Source organism: Lytechinus pictus, unplaced genomic scaffold (genome assembly GCF_037042905.1).
Source record: "Lytechinus pictus isolate F3 Inbred unplaced genomic scaffold, Lp3.0 scaffold_20, whole genome shotgun sequence".
Classification (NCBI taxonomy): Eukaryota; Metazoa; Echinodermata; class Echinoidea; order Temnopleuroida; family Toxopneustidae; genus Lytechinus; species Lytechinus pictus.
Window position 1 is genome coordinate 7,801,967 of NW_026974141.1, and position 17,456 is coordinate 7,819,422.

A 17,456-nucleotide genomic window follows, 5' to 3' on the forward strand; every position below is an offset into this window, starting at 1 on the left:
TCATTCACACACTGCAAAACGGGAGAACATGGAATGTGATGTTTAAAACACCAAAGAACACAAAATTAGTCTTCTCTGCCCTACTCAAACGGAACCCCAAGGCCCCGTCTTACAAATAGTTTCAACTGATCCATCAACCTCGAGTATACGGAAATCCATCAATGTCATAATTTTTTCTTAACGAAACTTGCACAATGTCCTTTACAAACATAAAGAATCACACTGAATTTTCAAGAAATATATTAATATACATCATATCTAGAAAATATTCTAAGCAAACATGTATTTTCGATGTTGACGTTGCTGGCTTTCCATAGTTGTGATTTATGGGATCAATCATAACTCTTTGTAAAACGGGGCCCAGAAGTTCATTTCATAACCACAATGTCATTTCCGTACCTTGTATCACATCCAACAATTCCGATGCAAAATAGACCATTTGAACATGATTTGAAGAAGGTGGATAGCCATGATATAAGTGGTTTTTCTCCCTAATAATGACCTCTAACTGCTTCACACTTGGGACATAATCACTGCAATAACATTCTTGCGGTACGTTTGTTGAACTGCTAAAAGCTATGATTATCTTTTCCTGACATGAAACTCATCATAGACATCTTCTCTAGGGTAATATGAATGTTTTTATGTTGCCATTAGTGTTTTATCCTTTTTTTGTCTCTTGATTCTTTATTGAAATTCAATTCTAAGGTTCAAAGACACCCAGAGCAATATTCCTCTGCCAGTAATACTGTCATTATAATCCTTTAAAGTAGGCACTACTGAACACTTGCAATTTTTTTATTGATTGCATATCAGAAGGATACACACAGGGATATTTTCCAGCAATTTTTCACCGCAATTTGTGCTCAAATTGAGAAAAGGGTCAATTTGAAGAATGATATTCAACATCCTCATCTCAAAACCATAACTGGTCAGTAGAAATAGTCACAAATTCAAATCATTAGATAATAATAATAATGATAATATTCCACATTTATATAGCGCTTAACACATTGTAACAACGTCTCTAAGCGCTTTACAGATATATTATTACCCCGGTCATCGGATCCTTGCATGCCGCATATAATGTATGCACCTTCTCCACTCCCTGGGGAGCATTCCAACAAGAGTTCCAAGACTCAATTGCTAGGCATACTACATAGGCTTTTGCATCCTACCGGGTACCCATTTAACACCTGGGTGGAGATTGGCAAATTGTGGATTGACGCCTTGCCAAAGGACGCTTGGCCATAGTGGGATTGGAACACACGACCCTCTGATTACAAGGCGAGAGTCAGAACCGCTACACCACGGCAATTCCACAATTATATCCTGTTGACTAAAATAAATAACTGGTAACATGATAGATTTCAGTGAATCACTGTCTTGATTGGTTCCAGGTCACATAAAGTGAATGTTTGAAGAGAGGGGGTATCTACATGTAAGACTTGGGTTTTAACATGCCATTTCCGGAGATTATGTTCATTTAAAAAAAAAGTTTTATCTTTTTGTGAAAAGTTACAGTACCAACTTCATCACCGATGAATTGAATACTGCTACAGGGTAGCTTACTCTCCCTATCTGTACATAGATAGTGCCCAGAGTATCTTATCTATACTCTTCGATGCGATGTCTGTTCTATAAATCTTGATAGCACAAAACCTGCTTAATCAAGATGGCATTTAAAGTATGAATGTTTACATTTTGTTTAATCTCAGCGGAAGTTTTAGGTGGCTCGTATCATTGTCTCCCGTTTTTACAGAGCAATCACAAAGATATCACTGTAAATCATGCCGAAATAGGGGAATGTGTTCGTGACAGTTTTATTTTGTTGCCATGAATATGGGAATTGTGCATGAATCTTTTGACATCATTTGCTGTGATTTTTTTGTTTTATGTGGCTTTTTTTTTCATGCTTTACTTTTGATGAAATACATGTATATATTGCAATGACAACTTTGCAGTGACGTTTACCTGTGTGCTATTATTCAATTCAATTCAATTTATTTCCACTTTAAAAAGCAATTACACAATTCAATACAATGTTCAATACATCTCAATACTAGTTATTAGAAAGCATGAAAGAATGCATGTTAGCAAGAAACCAGAGGACCGAAGGCTTAAGGTCCTCTCTCTGAGGGACCTGGTAATGTGGATAATTCCTTCGTACCAAAAGGCAATATAGCACACCAAGTGGGAATTGAACCTGGGTCGCTGGAAGCTGAAACACCTGCTCTACAAACTTTGCACGCCTCTTCATTGCAATGTAGTATAGCAATAGCATACTAATTACATACTGTATATGCAGTGGTGCTAGAAATTTGGTGAACCCTACCAGATAATGAACATAGTTGAAAGTGTTCCAAGTTCTGCCATGTTTAATATAGATATTTAATTGCAACGTCAGTTGATGAGATATTACATTCAAGAAAGTTTGTTTCTCTGTGCTCGCCAAACATTGTAGTATTGTTGTCTGCATTCAACGCTCAGCATGAAGGAGTGCATTTTTGGTGGGGTTCACTAACTTTCTAGCTCCACTGTACCTACACCTTAATGTTTCATTTTGCATATCTTAAGCAATGATAAGAATTTACTAATTCTCTAATATTTGATTCATACCTTATTATTTTCTTACACATATTCATTTGTTTATACACGTAATTCATTGAGAATAATCAATATTTTGTACAAAAGGATGTGATACCCATCTCTTAATAAGGTTGTTAACTGGGGTAGATCTGGGGGGGGGGGGGAACTTCCATTGACGGGTGGATACCAGGCGCGACCATGGTTATTTGAAAAGCACCCTAAACAAGTATTTTCCATATTCTGAAATTGCACCCCTATAGAAGTATTGGAGTGTGAAACATATACCCTTAAAAAAGCCATGGAAAAAACGGTATCCTTGACAAGTATTCCCTGAATTGACCCCCTAAACAAGTAAGCTACAGCGATATTGTAATCATGTCGTAGACGTGATCACGGACGTCTCCTTTACCTATAATTACATTGGGTTTAGTACCGCCCCACCTCCCACACCTCACTCAAATCGGACCCAAAACATGTAGTGTTGAGGCAAAAGTACATTCTTTATAATGCATTTTAGTCTTTTTTTTCTAGCGAATATATACCCTTTTTCGGTATTTTAATGGCACCCTTATGTTACATACGTAACGTGCCACATCTTAAAAAAGAGATCCTTTTAACGCGTTTCTTTTGTAGCGCCTGGTATCCACTTGTCAAAGGAAGCGCATATCCTGTAAGCAGTGTAAACGCACACAGCAAAAACTGCGGTGTTAACCGGTGTACACAGAGGACAACACCAGTGATTTTACACCGGTGTTAAATTGACAGTGTTAGTTTAGCACCTATAGGTGTTATTGCAACACCTTTGGTTGTTACATGTACACTCTTTGGTGTTATATTCAATCTCTAGGGTGTAATTTTAACACCAGAGGGTGTGGTCCTCTATTAACACCCACTGGTGTCAATTTTAACACCACAGTTTTTACAGTGCAGCATATTCATTTTAAAAAGCAGGGGGCATGGAACAATATAGATTCTATGGAGAATTTTTGAAGTGACATTATACATTTCATTGCAACCAACCGATTACCTTTGCAACACAACTGGGCAGGCATTGCGCATTATAAAGAATGGCGATCAAGGCAAAGGTAAAAGTAATGTCACTAACAACTGATAAATTTTCACAGTGTTTTTCATGCAAAAATTTGATATAAATGCACGCAAATTCAGGAAGCGACACAGTAATTATTAGGGCATCATTCTGGGCACCTATATCATTTTACAACCTTATTATATAAGTCTGTGGTTATATAATGAAAAAGTTTATTCAGGGCTTCCTTTAATGGAAAATTATGTCGATTCATGATGCAATTTAGGACACATCTTTTTGAAGTTCATTCACTGACGTCATTTCAAGGCTCAAATCTAATGAAATGTATGTAATAGAAACTTATGAAGGGTCTTATACAATGGTATACATGTACATGTAGGTCCAATACTGGAGTCAGGTGTATCTTGTACAAGCTTTATAGGGGTTTACATAATATTAGTAGCCAAACATTGAATTATAAGCAGTTATGTCTCCAATAAGTCTTAGATTAACAATGGATTAATTCAATAGATATCACTTAGCAGTTCATTCCGGGAGAAAAGCAGTTCGATTTGGCCAAGGTAATGAATTACCGTTCAAGCGTGTCTAGCGCATCACACATTGGTCGAAATTAATTTATGTTCGCTTGGTTGGGTGGGGCTCGATCATAGCGGTAAACATCTGATGGAGGCGCGATAGCACAGTCGGTAGAGCGGGGGACTCGTATTCCGGTGACCCGGGTTCGATTCCCACTTGGTGCGCTAGTGCCCTTTGGTAAGGCATTAATCCTCAGTACCAGGTCCTTCGGAGGGGACCTTAAGCCGTCAGTCCTCTGGTTGCTTGCTTACAAGCATTCATGCTTTCTTAGCAATCAGGTAAAAAAAATCACCACCAAACCAATCTTCATCGTGCTGAATGTGATGGGAATAGTTCATTAAAAGATGTGAGTGTAAGGGTTTATTGATAAACTCATTTGGGCCGTACATCATTTTCATGATAAAGTTGATAGCATGAATATTTACAGTAAGAATAATAACAATAATAATATTAATGATAATAATGGTAATAACATTAATAATAACAACAGCAATGATACTACTATACTACTGCTTCTACTACTACTACTACTAATAATAATAATAAAGGATATTTGTATAGCGCACACATCCACCTTGTCAGTATATTCTATCAAACAATTTTATGAAAATGTTTTGCAAAAATTATGAAATACCTTACAAACTTCATTTGGGCAAGGCTTCAACATTTCCATAATCAAATAATAATGTGAATATTTACAGTATAATGTGTCAAACAGTTTTATTGAAATGTTAAGCAAAAATTAAGGAATAAGGTGTTAATGAAAAATTCATTTGGGAAGACTTCAACATTTCCATAATCAAGTAATAGAGTGAACATTTACAGTAAGATCTGTCAATTTTTTTTAATGGAATTAAGGAAGAAGGTTTTATTAAAACCTTCAATTGGGTAGACTTCAACACTTCCATAATCAAGTCATCATAGTATGAATATTTAGTTAAATCTGTCAAACATTTTATGGGAATGTTAAGTAAAAATATGAACAAAAGGTTTTATTGAAAACGTCATTTGGGTAGACTACAGCATAATTTGCATATATATTGACAGTATCACCAGTGAAACATACCTGGCATGGTGGTTCAGTGGTACATCATCAGCCTCGTGAATGATAGGTCGTGGGTTCAATTCTTGCCCAAGCTATAAAAAAAAGCTTTGAATAAAGAGTCCTGTGTCCTCCTTGCGAGGCGCATCGTGTTTTGATTGTAAAAGGGTAATGGTTTATGTTATATGGCCTGTTAATTGGTAGAGCAGCTTAAACTGAAGTGGCTACCCTGGGCAAATACAATATTATAGATTATGTTATTGTGATCCAGGGCCTTAAGAGTGATTTTTTTTATTTTGAAATTTGACAAGCAAAAAAAAAAAGGTTTCACTACAAAATGTAGGTCATTTTGGTTACATTTCAACATTTTGCCACACCTACCAGAATTCCAGGGGGTGCTGCCTATGGAGAATAATACACGCAGCACCCCCCAGGAAAACCTCTGGGGTGCTTCAGCACCCCGCTTCCCAGGGCCATGTCATGATCATGTTTAAAGTGATGGGTTTTTTTAATGCAGGCATTATTTTTTTTGTAATTCATGTTTTTTTTACCCTTTTCATTCATAGTAAGCATAAAAAACATCCATGATATAACGGATCACATTATAAGATTAAAATGGCGTTGGCATATAAAATAACATGTCTAACATACAAAATAGAATAACATAAAAAGACATGCTGTTTGTTACAACAAAACACACAAAAATGAAGGCATCATGCCTTATTGAAAACTCATGCAACTTGTGTAGAATACTGCATTTGCATATCAATAAAGTGAATATCGACTGTATCTGTCAAATGTGTCGATAAAACATGATTGAAATGTTTCATAAAGAAATGCAGGTGTAAGACGTAATTGAAAACTTCATCCCGACCATACAGCATTTGCATCATAACGTCAGAATGATCGTACAGTGTAATTAATGTGATGGGAATATTTCATGAAATGCAGGCAAACATGTTTAATTGAAAATTGCATTTGGGCAATACAGCATTTGCATCATAAAGCGATTATTGACGGTACCATTCATCATACATGTTGATCGTGCTTGATGGGTGAAAATATGTTTGGTTCCCCATATCTTCATTTCTACCTAAACCTTTCCCCTCTTTATTTCACTCTCTTCTCTTTTTACTATTTCTCTCAAAGTCGAATTCTTTCTTTCAACCCAAATTTGTCTCTCAAACCACCCCCACCCAATAAAGAACAAACTTGTATCCTAATTTGAATTATTTTCGTCTCTCAAACTTTGTTAACGTTCAAGTTCATACATTTCAAATGCCATATTAAAACAATACAAAATTACATGTTTCCAACACACAGTAGGAGGACAATGAGTAGAATAACATGGTATATTTGAACAATAGTATTAACATACTAAAGGAATTCAGGAAGAAGCAGAAAAAAGACAGAAAGCTTGTCAAGTAGGTTTCATTGTTCATATATTGTGTATGAATTTATATAATTTGTTGTCTTTTATTATGTATTTACACGGCATGTAAGCAAGAAGAATTTCCATTTATGGAGAATAACTACCCTCGGTTGGGAAATTATGTCAATACTAAAATAAAACCAGATACAAATCTAAATTAATTTTCTCTATTATTATTTTGTGAACCTTCACTGTATTTCCAAATTTGTGCTGAAAATTAATATTTGGACATCCATCTTTCTCAAACAAACACAATCACCCTCCCACCTTTTTTCTCTGTTTCAAATTTTAAACAACGCTGTTACAGTAGTTGTATAAAAGTTTCAACAACCATCCATTTTGATTGAAGAATAAGTAACAACAATTACACTCTGTATTTTAAGATTTGAAGTGCTTGTTTAAACTGTCAAACAACTACTTTTAAAGTTTATATAGTAAACGGCATTGTATAAAAAGATTTAAACAGCAATTTTACTATTGAATACATTTTAAGCCGCAACCAACCTTTAATTTATATCAGGCGAGCTTTTGTCTGTGGACGACTGCTGTGGACGAATTTACTGTTTGTGCGTATATCGCTTTATCTAATGTAATTAAAAATGTCTTTACATTTCTCTGTCGATCTCCACAGCTTACTGTCCCACTCTCTCAAACTTATTTCCTAATTTCTGCATTAAAAATTTGATGGGTTGATCGTAAAGTGTGCTGATTACTTTCTTTGCTTGGTCAGTTAAGCGAGGCATTGCCTTGATTATCTGTCCGTGTCGCGTGTGTATGCCCCGGCCGGCAAAGCGGGCCCGCTGTCATCTCTTCCAGGTCTATTTGAAGAGCAATTCAAGATTGGGGAGAAAATGCTGGAATCGGAGATTGAGAAAGGTTGTGCTTGAAATGGAAGAAAGGCCTCATTAAAGATAAAATTGAGTATTGAGTCGGTTAGGCCTGAATTCTCAGAATAGATGTGAGCACAAAATTGTAGCCTAGCATTATAGCAGATAAAACACAAGCTGGCTGAGCACCTGAAATTGCAGATAAAATGTAATTATCATCATTATGATTATAATTATGATTATTATAATTATCTCATTTTTTAAATTTTATTATTATGGTGTCCTTTGCTCCAATCAATATGGCTGTACTGAACACTAAATTGTACTTTCTGGGTGAGGGGTGCCCCCTACCTTTGCCAAGTCAGCCCCACTTATCATCAAGCCCCCCCCCCCCCCCCTCCTGTCTCACCATCACCCATCAGTACTTATAACACCAAAGAGTTTCAAGTTTCAAAATGTATTTATCAAAATCCACCATTGGATCATTCTCAATTTTGAGACACAAAGTTACAAATCAAATACATAAATAAACATAAATGCGAAATACAGAAAAATTATGGTTAACAATTTTCATGTTGAGCCCTAAAACATATTCGATACAAATTCAAATCAATAATTGACCTCTTATAGCATAGGTAAAAATTATATGTTATTCTCTTTTTTTTCTTTTGAAAGTTTCTTTGCACGATTTTTAAATACTAGGCTCAAATCACACTAAATATAATTAAATAAAACAGCCTATCAAAAGGATAATTATCACGGGTGGGAGGAGTGAGAGTCTGCAGTGCAGGACCCCCAACAATAGAGGATGGTATGGTTATTATTGTTTTTTTTACTCTAGATTCATTTATTTTCAGGGGAAGGGGCTGCTGCCCCTGCACCCCCCCCCCCCCCTCCCCACTAACTCTCCATACGTCATTGTTCACTCCACCATTGCATCAACGGGAATGGCTGTCCCTTTGAGAGATGGTGGTGTGAGTAGAAAGTAGGTTAATGATCAACTTCAGAATGTCTTCAATAATTCATGTTGCCGTGTTCCGGGGATACTCAAGCTATGATAATTACGATCTAGTCCCGAGGACTGGAACCAAATGCACGAGTTTGTATCCGCTTGGTCTACCAGCGTTTGGTCTAATTCACAGGTAATCTAATACTGTCATAGCTGAACCCATTTGGTCTATTAGCAGATGGTCTAATTTGTAGGTAACCTAATACCATCATGATCAAACCCACTTAATAGTCTACTAGCATTTGGTCTAATATATGCTCAGACCATAAACCCATCCGTTCTACTAATATTTGGTCTAATAATCAGATCATCTAACACTGGTCATCATGGCTAGACCTACTTGGTCTACGAGCCGAGCAGATGCTCTACTTCTCAGATTAGCTAACACTGCTCCTCGTGGCTAAAACTGACTTGGTCTACCAGCAGATGGTCTAATTCTCAGATTAGCTAACACTGGTCATCATGGCCAAACCCACTTGGCCTACCAGTTTTAGCAGTTAGTCTAGTTCCCATATCATCGCTATACACACTTGATCTACTAGCAGATGGTGTAATTCTCAGATCATCTCACACCACTTGGTCTAGTAGCAGATGGTCCAATTCTTAGATCATCTCACATCGATCATCATGGCTCAATCCACTTGGTCTGCTATCCTAGCAGTTGGTCTAATTCTCAGATCATCGAGACATCATGTCTTAACCCACTTGGTCTACTAGGAGATGGTCTTATTCTCAGATCATCTAACATTGGTCATTATGGCTAAACCCACTTGGTCTAATCGCAGATGGTCTTATTCTGAGATCATCTAACATTGGTCATCATGGCTAAACCCACTTGGTCTACTAGGAGATGGTCTTATGCTCAGATCATCTAACGTTGGACATCATGTCTTAACCCACTTGGTCTACTAGGAGATGGTCTTATTCTCAGATCATCTAACATTGGTCATCAAGGCTAAACCCACTTGGTCTAATAGCAGATGGTCTTATTCTCAGATCATCTAACATTGGTCATCATGGCTAAACCCACTTGGTCTAATAGCAGATGGTCTTATTCTCAGATCATCTAACATTGGTCATCATGGCTAAACCCACTTGGTCAACTAGCAGATGGTCTTATTCTCAGATCATCTACATTGGTCATCATGGCTAAACCCACTTGGTCTAATAGCAGATGGTCTTATTCTCAGATCATCTAACATTGGTCATCATGGCTAAACCCACTTGGTCTAATAGCAGATGGTCTTATTCTCAGATCATCTAACATTGGTCATCATGGCTAAACCCACTTGGTCTAATAGCAGATGGTCTTATTCTCAGATCATCTAACATTAGTCATCATGGCTAAACCCACTTGGTCAACTAGCAGATGGTCTTATTCTCAGATCATCTAACATTGGTCATTATGGCTAAACCCACTTGGTCTAATAGCAGATGGTCTTATTCTCAGATCATCTAACATTGGTCATTATGGCTAAACCCACTTGGTCTAATAGCAGATGGTCTTATTCTCAGATCATCTAACATTGGTCATTCTGGCTAAACCCACTTGGTCTAATAGCAGATGGTCTTATTCTCAGATCATCTAACATTAGCCATCATGGCTAAACCCACTTGGTCTACTAGGAGATGGTCTTATTCTCAGATCATCTAACATTAGTCATCATGGCTAAACCCACTTGGTCAACTAGCAGATGGTCTTATTCTCAGATCATCTAACATTGGTCATTATGGCTAAACCCACTTGGTCTAATAGCAGATGGTCTTATTCTCAGATCATCTAACATTGGTCATTATGGCTAAACCCACTTGGTCTAATAGCAGATGGTCTTATTCTCAGATCATCTAACATTGGTCATTATGGCTAAACCCACTTGGTCTAATAGCAGATGGTCTTATTCTCAGATCATCTAACATTAGCCATCATGGCTAAACCCACTTGGTCTACTAGGAGATGGTCTTATTCTCAGATCATACATTGGTCATCATGGCTAAACCCACTTGGTCTAATATCAGATGGTCTAAATTCTCAGATCACCTACCACCATCAGAGCTAAACCCAGTTTATCTGCTATCAGTTTGATCCAATTGCCACTCACTTGGTGTAATACTCCCTTGGGCTGACTGAAATTTAAGTGTAATTATTAAGTCTAATTTCTATGTACTGTCTATCTTTACCCGCTAAATTTGCTAACACTAGCATCAGATATTGTTATAAGTACACTGTACAACTGTAGACATTAATATTACTCTTTAAAACTCTTCTTTTTTCCCCTTTGTAGATCTTATTGTAGTAATTTCTTCTACTGCCGTAATGTGCTTTGGATCCGAAGGACAAGTATTTGCTGCATCAGCAATCAGGTAGGTCATAGGTTAAAGGTTATAAGGTCAGAGTGTACAGTTATCTTCAATTTCCCTACTGGAAAGAACAGTGTCCCACAGTGTGTTCACAGTGTGGAACACAATGTAAAATCACCTTCACACTGTTAAAAATTTGAACATTTTAACAGTGTGAAACACATAGTCTCATAGTCAACCGTGTGAACAGTCACACTGTCGAGGTGTCCACAGTGTGAAAATATCTTCACACTGTTGAATTAGGGCATTTTAACAGTGTGAATAATATTTTCACATAGTACACACTGTGAACACACTGTGTGACCCTGTCCTTTCAAGTAGGGTTTACACATGTAAAAGTGTGAATATAAAGTTGTGGTAAATATTCAAATAATGTGAATAACATTGGTTAGCATTCTGACAATAAAATGTAACTGGATTTTAGTGACCATTATATATGCATTCATTGAAATCGATTAGTTGAAATGCTTGTGCGCTATAAAATGCCACTAGGCCAAAGCCGGGTAATATAGAAGTTCATTGAAAGATCATAGAGACATTCTATCACAATGTGTTATTTTTGTTATTTTATTATTATCATTATTAATAGTATTATTATTACTATTGATATTATTGTTATTGTTATCATTATCATTTTTATTATTATTATTATCATTATTATTGTTATTATTATTATTATTGAGCAATCATGTTTGCATATTAATGATCTTATTAGAAATGTTGCAGTATGATGGAGAAAGTGTGCTTACACTTTTTTTCCCCTTGTACCGCAAATGAATTTAAAATATTATTTCAATTTTGGTTTATCTTTCCTTAGACTGTACATGCATGAATGTCTGAATACAGTAGAATCCCCATTAGCCCTGAGCTTATGACAGCTCTGATCTATCATAATGATTTATGGTCTGAAATAGCAGCCTATAACAACCCAATTAAGATGATTCATTGGTTGAATGGTCTCATTGCTGTGCAGAGGCAGTCTTTGAATGCATACATTAAACGCACATTTCCAGTGACAGAAAAGATCATTCTTTATTCCATATTCTATGCTCTGGGTTTCATTAGAAAAAAGATCAGTGATTGATTGCAAGCTGATTGTTGCGATCGATTGCATCGATAGTTATTTGTAATCATACAACGTATCAAATCAACCTCACACGGGGCCATCTAATTTCTCATTTTCAATTCCGCCAATCCATCCAATGCAGTTCTATGATGCAGTAATTTAGACAAAAGATTACTTCATACTGCGCCCCATTGCATGAAAGTTTCTATTAAAGGGATGGTCCAGGCTGAAAATAGTTATATCTTAATACATAGAGTAGAATTCACTGAGCAAAATGCCGAAAATTTCATCAAAATCGGATAACAAATAATAAAGTTATTGAAGTTTAAAGTTTAGCAATATTTTGTGAAAACAGTTGTCATGAATATTCATTAGGTGGGCTGATGATGTCACATCCCCACTTTCCGTTTTCTTATGTTATTACAAAAGATCATATTTTTTTCATTATTTCATACTTGTGTGAATAATATGTCTCCTTTACAATGAAATAAGTTCCAGCAATAAATATCTAATGCACAAAATCAGTTGTCAATCCAATTTTTCTAGTTCTTGGAGGAAAAAAAATTGAATAAACCTAATTTCATATAATAAAATACAAAAGAACAAGTGGGGATGAGACATCATCAGCCCACCTAATGAATATTCATGACGACTGTTTTCACAAAATATTGCTAAACTTTAAAATTCAATAACTTTGTTATTTATTATCCAATTTTGATAAAATTGTTGGCAGTTTGCTCAGTGAATTCTACTCTATTTATTAAAGAAAAATTCCAGTATTTGCAGTAAACACAGATTTCATGAGAAAGTCTGTAAAACAAGGCTTAATTGTCAGTATATCATTGAGGATCTAGATCTGGTACAGTTACATAAACTGAACTTTGTGAAATCTTGAAATCTACGCTGAAAAATGTTCAGACTGAAGATCCCCAACACAGATAAGCGCAAGTGGGACAGTGTATAATTATTGCTTTGAATGTTGGGCCCGACGCTCTACCCGAATCCTGTGTTTATTTGCTGATTTCTCAGAAATTACACAATTTCTTCCAGAATCCTTTGGCACATACGTTTTATTTATACAAACAGACACTTTGTGGTCATTTCATTGGATTCTGTACTAACTCATTTTGATATTGTTACCAAAACTAGCATTTACCTTTAAGCTATAAATACTTTCAGCCCGGACCATCCCTTAAAGTAACTTTGCCATCCAATAGTAATGACCACAGGCATACGATAAGAGGCACTGGGCGCATGTGCACCCTCCCGCTGAGGCAGAGCCGGAGTTCCGACACTGGCAAGCAAAACGAAATTTGTACCCCTTCTTCTGCTTTCAACAGCTGCTTTTCCAAACTTTAGCTCCACCTCCCCAAGATGTGCACCTCCTCATGCTCAAACCAGCCTATTTCCTTGATGACCATGGTTACAATCTTCAACCAGCTCTTCAGAATTAAGGATTTCTTGCAGGGAAGTTACCATTTGGATGGCAAAGTTACTACGATAGTAACTTTTATTATCCATCTGGCCCCTGGTCAATGGTCTGTCATTGGAACTAATGGAATAAACAGTACTGCAAAAATAGCACGTTGTTTAAGCATGTCACTCTAACAACAAGTTGTTTGAATTATTTGTTATTGTTTCAACTTTTTAAACAACTTGTTAAAAAAGTTTTTTTCAGTGTAATGGAATAGTTTTTATCGATGTTGGTTTGGTTGGTGTCACTATATAAGTGACATCGGTTCTTGCAAACCTTATCCACTTTATATCCACTCTACGTTTAGATTGTTAACTTGTATGTAAAGCTCTGTTGAAATCAGCTTAGAAAATGCATTAGGGCGACGCGCGATTCTGCCACATGACGGCCCAAATTTCCCCTAAAATACGGCCTACCCCAAATTGTGTTCTTGAAGTCTGCTATTTTTTAAGAACCATGCCAAGATCTGCCACAAGCAATACTAGAAAATATTTAGAAATTCGGTATTCTACATATTGTAAAATAATGACATTTTGCATTTCCTACAGAATTGCTCATTGCATGAAAAGTAGCCCTTGAAATGAAACAAATAGCCTAAAAATTCAGCTCTTGCCCCCAAAATTGAGGTCAAATTATCCCCTAAAGCTAAACGTTTCTACCCTGGTTGAAACTTTTACTTCTTCCAATCTAAGGAAGGGCATTTGAAGGTTTGAACCTCCCCAGGGAGTGGAGAAAGTACATACAATGTGTCTGTATATGCCAGAACCCAATTGCATGGGTTTGGTTTGAAAATTACAACGAAATACATTGTACAAGATATAAGATTAAATATATATTTTGTTGTAATTTTTATACGGTAAATAAAACCAAACCTAACCAAACCAATGCAATTGGGTTCTGGGCAATACACACACATTGTTTGTATGTACCTTTTCCACTCCCTGGGGAGCTTCAAACCTTCAAATGGGTAGGGACAGTGATATTCTGTTTAATAATGATATAATAATAATAGTGGATATTTAGAGGCGCTAAAAACAAAAAGTACCATAGCGCGTACAATGTATGAATAATAATTTAACATTTGGAATAATTACCACAATATTCAAGATAAAAGGGAAATTAATTATTGAGAAAAAAAGGGTATGTCTTAAGGGAAGATTTGAAGCCAAGAACACTGGAAGCATTTCTTATTGAAAGAGGGATAGCATTCCAAGTCTTGGCAGCTGCTACAGCAAAACGTTTTTTGGCAGAGGAGAGTTTTGACAAGGGAATGCAAAGTCTGCATGTGTCAGTGATTGAACGAAGATTACGAGAGGGTGTGTATAATTTGATGGTATTATTAAGATATTCAGGTGCCAATTGATTTAGAGTTTTGTATACATATAAAGAGACTTTAAACTGAATACGTTGGAATAGAGATAGCCAGTGGAGTTCCTTAAGTAGGGGTGTAGAATGAGTTCGGGATCCAAAGCCAAAAATTAATCGAGCGGCACGATTCTGAATAACATCAAGTTTTCTTTTTCTATCCCTAGCTGACAAAACAGTATATAAACTATTGCAGTAATCTAACCGAGAAAGAATAAGTGGTCGCATATATATAGGCGGATCAAACAAAATTTGCTTTGGTTCTTTATTTTTACGTGAAAATTCATTAAATTCACCTTTTCAAAACAGAATTTCCATTTTAGATCATGTTTCATATAGAATTACAGGTTTGCAGAAGCAGGAAAGACCGTTCTTTTAACAGAAAACCACAGACCCTACATGGGGTAATGATATTATCCGTAAAGAGCTTAGAGACGTTTTCCTGATGTATTTAGCACTTTAGATGAAAGTAGAACATCAATATTTATGAACTTTGGTTTATCGTATGATACTCTATAATTACAGTGGAGCTTACAGAGAGTGCATTATCATTTAATGACCCCGTCCTAATTATTTCATACTTCGTAGACCCGTTCAGGCCGTAGTGTGTTGATTTAACTGACTCTAAAGCTAACACCCCACATGCTTTTATCCATTAATGATATCCACACTGTCTTAAGGCAGACCGTGAGATGCGTTTTAATTTCCCTAGTGGTTTGGTCCCTAGATGGGACTTACAGAAAAGGCAGTATAATATCCAGATCCATTCACACTCAGGAAAGTCCCTGCATATTCATAAATGTTGTATTAACAGGGGTGTGAGAGTTCAGATTTTTATCTGAGTTCAGATTTTTATTTTTTTATTATCAGCTTAATTTCAGCTTATTTTTGGCCTTCCTCTGTACAAAAAGTATGGTAGCTCTTTCTATTTCAGACTTTTTCAACACTCTTCAGCTTTTTTCAGATCTTTTTATTTGTGACCACTCACACCCCTGTATTAAGTGCATGGTATACAGATATTTGATCTTTCACACTGTGGAAAAATTATACTTGGTACAAAATGGCGGTTCCATGATATTTCCTCCAGCGACGATTGCTCTGATGGAAAATCTGCACACTAAAGCCAAAGATAAAAACCTAATCTCCAAAACTAGATAAACCCTAATCCTTATCTTTACATTATTCTGAACCAAAAAACTCTATTGCAGTCCTAAGCCTAACCCTATGCCCTCTGAGATATAAGGGCCGGAGCAATTGTCGCAGGAGCAAATGTCGTGTCACCTGAAATGGTACATACAAGTGAAAGAAGTAGGTCTACCCTTTCACACTATGAAAACTTTAAGCATTCTTCTTGCCTCTTGCATTCATGAATTTGATATGAACCTGTATACAAGTGTTAAAAAATTGACCCTTCACACTTTCAAAAGTTCACACTGTGCTTGCGTGTTCATAAATTTGTTCTGAAGTGGTATATTTGACCCTTTCACACTACGGAAGCTTATACCATCCTCTCATATTCATAAATATTGTATCAAGTGATATACAGGTGTACAAAGTAGACTCTTCACACTATCAACAGTTTAAACCATCCTCTCATCATCATTAACTTGGTGTGAAGTGGTACATAGATGTAAAAAGTATACCTTTTACACAATGGAAAGTTTAAACCATCTTCTGGTTCTCATAAATTTGTGGTATACGAGTACATACATGTACGAAAAAAGTCAAAAATTTTCCCGATATCTGGTAGATATGGACAAAATGTTTGTTCATGAAAAATTACAAATTGAAATAAACTTTAATAAATCTAAATTGAAATTACCTCCCCTCCCCCCCCTCATTTTGTAACCTGATTTGAAGTGACACCCATTCAACACTGGGACCCTGTTGCATAAAGGTTACTATTATGGTAACTTTGCCATCCAATGATGTAGTAACTACCATGGTAACAAGGCTCAATGGCCAATCAGAATCAAGCAATTGTAAAAAAATAAAATCTTACGGATCAGAGTTCAGAATATTGGTAGTACTACCGAAATCGAAATTCAGTCCAGGTCGAGCCTCCCTGAATGAATAAAAACAAATTCAATTCCAAATCGTAATGACGTCATCATCAGCTGGGACTTGAAGCCGATTTGGACTTTACTCCGACGACAGGGCTTGCCGCAAAGTAAAAATATGATTTTAGTATTACTAACATAATGTCAACCTTTAAATGAAATAATTTTACAATTTTGATTATCATTTTCTTTCTGAAATCTTTCTTTGTCAGGCATCCTGTTCATTCACATGCACAAGTCTTAATAATTTATTTTAAAAGTAACAATTATTCTGAAGAATTTCAATGTCAATATTAAAAAATCTATGTATAATTTACATATGTATATTTATATTTAACTCTGATGAGAGATTTCGAGTGGACAATAAATTTAATTCGTGCTCAAGTATCACACCGCTTGAAACATATTTTGGCATTTTTAAAGATGCGTTATCTTAAAGACCTATGAAATTTTGCACTTTAAAAATAACAAAGGATGGAAAAGATGTAAAAGAGCGCACACTCTAAATTCCAGGGATTTAAAATAAATCCAGATCGCTGGGCTGTAAATAGTGACCAGCTGAATGTTAGATTTAGATTAAAACATTGTTTTTTTAAATATAGATCTAAAA